Raw genomic sequence first — 6,796 nt, 5'->3', positions numbered from 1 at the left:
GGAGTGTCCTTGAGTCCATGTGTGTAACACTTGCGGCAACCATGCGCCACATCAATATCAAACGTACTGGCCCCAGGGAAGCAGCGATATAGTTAGCACTGTTCCCCGACGTCGGGTGCTGAAGATGGCTCTCATCATTCTCCCCTGCTCTGCCCGCGATCAGGGGAAAATGATGAAAGTGGTCTTCAGCACCCGGTGCCAGGGAACAGCGCTAACTGTACCGCTGATTCTCAGGCGCCGGTACGTATCACGCGGATTACATCCATGTGTGTCACCAGTGTGCGGGACGTTTTGCGGTTCGTGCTGCTTGTAAAAAATGGACATGTGAAGTGTAAACACACGGACGTGTGCACAGACCCATGAATGTGTCTACGTGTGTCAGTGTCTCCGGTACGTGTGAAAACTGTCACCACACGTACAGGACTCACTGACGTCTGAAAGAGCCTTTAAGGAATATTCCATTTCTGTTCTTTGCTTGTTCAAAAAAAAAAAAAAAAAGATCATTACCTTGCTAACTAACAAGGGACTGAATCATTTTGACTGCAAATGCTCCTGCACTTCTGCTGGCTATGCTGCATGCATAAATATGTATACGCAGTGAAGCTATTATATTTATATATACTCATTATATCACATATTCGCACAGTATCAGTCAATATTATAAAATCACTAGGTTCATTCTAGTTAATATAGTAGTTTTCCAGGCATAAAAGAATAAATAAATAAATGATCTGTCGGTCCGCTAAAGCGGGGCTTTAGCTCTTCACTCTTCACTCTTCAGATCATGCAGCCATCCATGGGGTTAGCTATTGTTCCAGACAGCTCTCCCTCTGTGCCTATAAACTATGCATCCCATGAAACAGAGCTAAATCTGTCCCAAACTCAGTGCCCACCCACTCCTCCTACAAAGCACCATCTTGAGACTCTCGCATAGTCTCAGGATTCCTAATATTTCTTCCACTTTACCTGTGCTATTAATATGTTCTCTAGCAGTCAGATATGATCAAGAAGCAATTATTTGTGCACCAAGGCTCATCCTAGAGGGTACGCACAGCATGATGGATTATTTTGCACTGCACTGTCAGACACTAGAGCTGATATTTTACATATACATTTTTTTACATTTATTCATTGCATTGAGTGATATCTATGCCAGCACTAGTAAATACTGTGTATTGTAGGTGAGACAAGTGGACAAGTGGAATATTCATGACACAATTGGCTCACATCTTAAATATAAATACACATCATGTACAGTTTCTTAATATTTCAGGTCCTTCCAGCCGGGTGCCAGAGTCCTGGCAGTGACTACACGTTACATTGTCGTCACTCTTCTTCCTCGTTACTTCATGTCCTCACATATTAATTACTTTATTGTCTTCAATTTTCCTTATGTATATGTATTAAACTCCTTAGGAAAAACATGAGAGAACACAAGTTCCCTCACCCGAGGATCAGCTGACGTAAACACTCGCCAAGTCTCAGGGATTAACAAGCTCGGAACTAATATGGACAAAGGTATCTGAAAACCCCACCGATCCAGAACCAGAATAGACCCCCTTCCCTGCCACCTGACCTATCCTCCATTGATGGTCTTTTCTAGTCCTGAAGCTGTGGGATGCCCCCTATTGCAGAAGTTTAGGTACCAACACGTCTATTGCTTTTGTTCTATATCTCCTAGAGCAGAGATCCCCAAAGTCTCGCTCTGGAGCCACACGTGGTTCGTTGGACCATGATATGTGGCTTAAGGCTGTCGACCAACTTGCTGCATTAGCACCAGATCTGGAAAACAGCTAGAAAGGGCAGGTCGTCAGATGATGTCTTTTAGGCTGGAGTCACACGAGCATTTGAATCGGACGAGTGCAATCCAATAAAAAATTGACAGAGCTACATCTTAGGCTACCTGATCCCTCAAACTAGGGACGCTCTATTCTATCTGTCGTGACTTTGTTGTCAGATGTCCAGGGACCAGGGGCTCCTTCCTTGTCCCTAACACTAGGGTCGCCCTACTCACCCTGTTCCCCGAATTACTTCTAATGGTGAAGACGCTGGGGCCACGTACCTTGCCTTAACTCCTGAATACGCCCTTTGTTGGTACCCTTCCCACACCCAGAGAAGAGGGGAGTAGTAGTATACCGTAATACACCAACCAGACTAATAAGGTAATACAAACCGGGATAACGGAAGATACCAAACATACAAATATACTCACACATGTAACAGAGGAATACATCGGAAAGTGGAGGATGGGGGTTAAACAAAAGTAGGAGAAGAAAGGGAATTATCACACACTCAGAAAATAGCAAAAGTCACAGATAATTCCTCCAAACGTCTTCTCCAATAACCACTATCAGCAACCTCCTGCCATGCAGCAAAAGCTAGCTCTGACAATGAGTGCTAGCCATGGCCCAGATTATATCGGGGATAGGATTATGAGATCTATTATCTATCATTTATCTATCATTTACATATCTATCATCTATGTATCTATTATCTATCATTTATATATCTATTATCTATAGTATCTATTATCTATCTATCTATCCACTTGCAGCATGCTCTGATTTTTTTTCTCAGTTGGATAAGAGCTTACGAAACATTCACAGATCAGCACTGACTCACTGAATAAGGCCGGTGTCACACATCAGTGTCTCCGGTACGTGTGGTGACAGTTTTCTCAGGTACTAGAGACCCTGTCACACGTAGACATATTCAAATGAATGGGTCTATGCACATGTTAGCGTGTTTTCACGTACCCTGTGTCCGTGTGCAAAACCTGCTAACATGTCCGTCTCACGGACCCATACAAGTCAATGGGTCAGTGTAAACACGTACTGCACACGGATGGCGTCCATGTGCCATCCGTGTGTGCTTTTAAAGTCATAGGGTTAAAATTGAAGCAAATTGTTTCAGTACATGGACACGGATACAAGGACACCACAGGGATGTGACAAACGGACACACGCAGGGGTGAACCTAGCCTCCCTGCTGCCTGAGGCCGACTGCAAAACGGCGCCCCCGAAATGGAGTAAAATCAGTACAAATAAATCTGATTTACTCTTTAGGTACTCGCTAACCTGATGCACATGTAAAATATATTCCTATTTAAAAGTGTATGTATTTGAAACATCGATCTTTACACTTGTTACATTTCGGTTTAAGCAGTTGAAAACAAAGGATTTTAAGAATACTACTCACTGCAAGGTTTCAGTTTCAGAAATCAACAGCTGGGCCTTAACAATGAAAATAGTTCAACAATCCCTGTATTATACCGTATGGAGGACCATGTGGGTGCATTATACTATATGGAGCACTATGGGGTGCATTATATCATATGGAGGACAATGGGGTGCATTATACTATATGGAGGTCTATGGGGTGCATTATACTATATGGAGGTCTTTGGGCTATGCATTATACTGTATGGTGGACTTTTATGGTTCATTATACAATATGGAGGTCTATGGGCTATGCATTATACTGTACGGAGGACTATTATGGTGCATTATACTATATGGAGGCCTATGAGGGTGCAATATACTGTATGGAGGACTTTGGGGAGTGCATTATACTATATAGAGGACTATGGGGTGTAGGACTATGGGGTGTATTATACCATATGGAGGACAATGGGGTGCATTATACCATATGGAGGACAATGGGGTGCATTATACCATATGGAGGACAATGGGGTGCATTATACCATATGGAGGACAATGGGGTGCATTATACCATATGGAGGACAATGGGGTGCATTATACTACATGGAGGTCTATGGGCTATGCATTATACTGTATGGAGGACTATTAAGGTGCATTATACTATATGGAGGCCTATGAGGGTGCATTATACTATATGGAGGAACGGTGGACATATATCAGATGGGGATATATACCAGGATGGGGCCAGGATGAGGTACATATACACCAGGATGAGGAACATATATACATATAATTCAGGATGGGGGTGGGCTCTGTCCCAATCTTGCACTGGGGCCCATCAGACTCTAGTTACGCCACTGGTATTTGGCCACCTTAAAAAACAGTAAAGATTTGATCTGCACTATGGGGTCATTGCAGGTGACAGTCTCACATATGCTGCATTTTACACCTTCAGCTCTACAGCCTACAATCCTCACATCTTACATTTCACATCCTCAGCTCTGGCAGATTTAACAACCTTTTTTTTTTTACTTGATACCATTCTGCTATTTCTGACACCCTCTGTCACTTCTATGGCCCTCAGCTCTACTACACTCAACAAACTCATTGCAGCTTGTTCTGAAATAGGCATTTGATTCTCAGTTTGGGATATCTGACAAAATTGAGATTTTATTACATCTGACAACCTCAGCTTTATTTATTCTGACAACAAGCTAGAAACAGCTTCCTGACAACCTCAGGTTTGCTCTAGCTTACAGGCAAAATCTTTATGTCTGTGAAACCCCAGTGATGCATAGCGAGACAATGACCTGTGATGACGTAGTGGTCTCGCGAGACCGCCACCTCATCGGGTCATTTCGCTATGCATCACTGGGAAAGGGAGTTGCTGGCAGCATGACGATCATGGGGAAGGCTGCGGGGGCCGCTCGGGATGCCGGAAGGTAAGAATATCACAATTTTTAATTTTTTTATTCTTTAGGGATGCTCTGCCGCCTGAGGCAAAGTACTCAACTTGCTTCATGATAGCAGCACCCCTGGACACACGGACAGGGATATCTCCAGTACCGGAAATATCAGGACGTGTGAAACTGGCTTAACATTGGTGCGAGTGCAAAGTCATGTTTTCTCACAATGTATTCATTCGATTTATAAGCCCAAACATGTTGTTTCATATCTCCTGGTTTATTTTTAGGATTCCATCATATTTAATTTGATGTGTGTTGCAACAATGTATCTCATGTGCGTGTCTATAGCCACACCTAAATAGGAATAAACTTTTACAAGACGATCAAAACTGAAGCGGTACAAATTATGGCATTGGGAATATTTAAATTTTTCTGTTTTAAGATAATAGTAGACGTAAACATAGGATATCCTGTTCTGATCCTGAGTTACATCCTGTATTATACCCCAGAGCTGCACTCACTATTCTGCTCGTGCAGTCACTGTGTGCATACATTACATTACTGATACTGAGTTACATCCTGTATTATACTCCAGAGCTGCGCTCACTATTCTGCTGGTGCAGTCACTGTGCATACATTACATTACTGATCCTGAGTTACATCCTGTATTATACTCCAGAGCTGCACTCACTATTCTGCTGGTGCAGTCACTGTGTACATACATTACATTACTGATCCTGAGTTACATCCTGTGTTATACCCCAGAGCTGCACTTACTATTCTGCTGGTGCAGTCACTGTGCACATACATTACATTAATGATCCTGAGTTACATCCTGTATTATATTCCAGAGCTGCACTCACTATTCTGCTGGTACAGTCACTGTGTACACACATTACATTACTGATCCTGAGTTACATCATGTATTATACTCCAGAGCTGCACTGACTATTCTGCTGGTGCAGTCACTGTGTACATACATTACATTACTGATCCTGAGTTACATCATGTATTATACCCCAGAGCTGCACTCACTATTCTGCTGGTGCAGTCACTGTGTACATACATTACATTACTGATCCTGAGTTACCTCCTGTATTATACTCCAGAGCTGCGCTCACTATTCTGCTGGTGCAGTCACTGTGCATACATTACATTACTGATCCTGAGTTACATCCTGTATTATACTCCAGAGCTGCACTCACTATTCTGCTGGTGCAGTCACTGTGTACATACATTACATTACTGATCCTGAGTTACATCCTGTGTTATACCCCAGAGCTGCACTTACTATTCTGCTGGTGCAGTCACTGTGCACATACATTACATTAATGATCCTGAGTTACATCCTGTATTATATTCCAGAGCTGCACTCACTATTCTGCTGGTGCAGTCACTTGTTATGTTTGCTAATGACAGGTGTTATGAAGGCAATCCAGAAACACAGTGTGCTTAGCGATCAGAACGCACACAGTGATCTGACAAATACCCAAAAATACAAGAACGAGCTCTGAGACGTGGAAACTCTGTAGACTGCACACCTGATCCTATCCTAAACACAACTAAAAGCGGCTGTGGATTGCGCCTAACAACTACCTAGGCAACTCGGCACAGCCTAAGAAACTAGCTAGCCTGAAGATAGAAAAATAGGCCTGACTTGCCCCAGAGAAATTCCCCAAAGGAATAGGCAGCCCCCCACATATAATGACTGTGAGTAAGATGAAAAGACAAAACGTAGGGATGAAATAGATTCAGCAAAGTGGGGCCCGATATTCTAGGACAGAGCGAGGACAGTAAAGCGAACTTTGCAGTCTACAAAAAACCCTAAAGCAAAACCACGCAAAGGGGGCAAAAAAAAACCCACCGTGCCGAACTAACGGCACGGCGGTACACCCTTTGCGTCTCAGAGCTTCCAGCAAAACAAAAGACAAGCTGGACAGAAAAAAAGCAACAAAAAAGCAAAAAGCACTTAGCTATACAGAGCAGCAGGTCACAGGAACAATCAGGAGAAGCTCAGATCCAACACTGAAACATTGACAAGGAGCAAGGATAGCAGCATCAGGCGGAGTTAAGTAATGAAGCAGTTAACGAGCTCACCAGAACACCTGAGGGAGGAAGCTCAGAAGCTGCAGTACCACTTGTGACCACAGGAGTGAATTCAGCCACAGAATTCACAACAGTCACTGTGTGCTACATTACATTACTGATCCTGAGTTACATCCTGTATTA

The sequence above is a fragment of the Ranitomeya imitator genome, chromosome 10, assembly GCF_032444005.1.
Source record: "Ranitomeya imitator isolate aRanImi1 chromosome 10, aRanImi1.pri, whole genome shotgun sequence".
Taxonomy (NCBI): domain Eukaryota; kingdom Metazoa; phylum Chordata; class Amphibia; order Anura; family Dendrobatidae; genus Ranitomeya; species Ranitomeya imitator.
Note: the sequence above shows the minus strand (reverse complement) of the source record.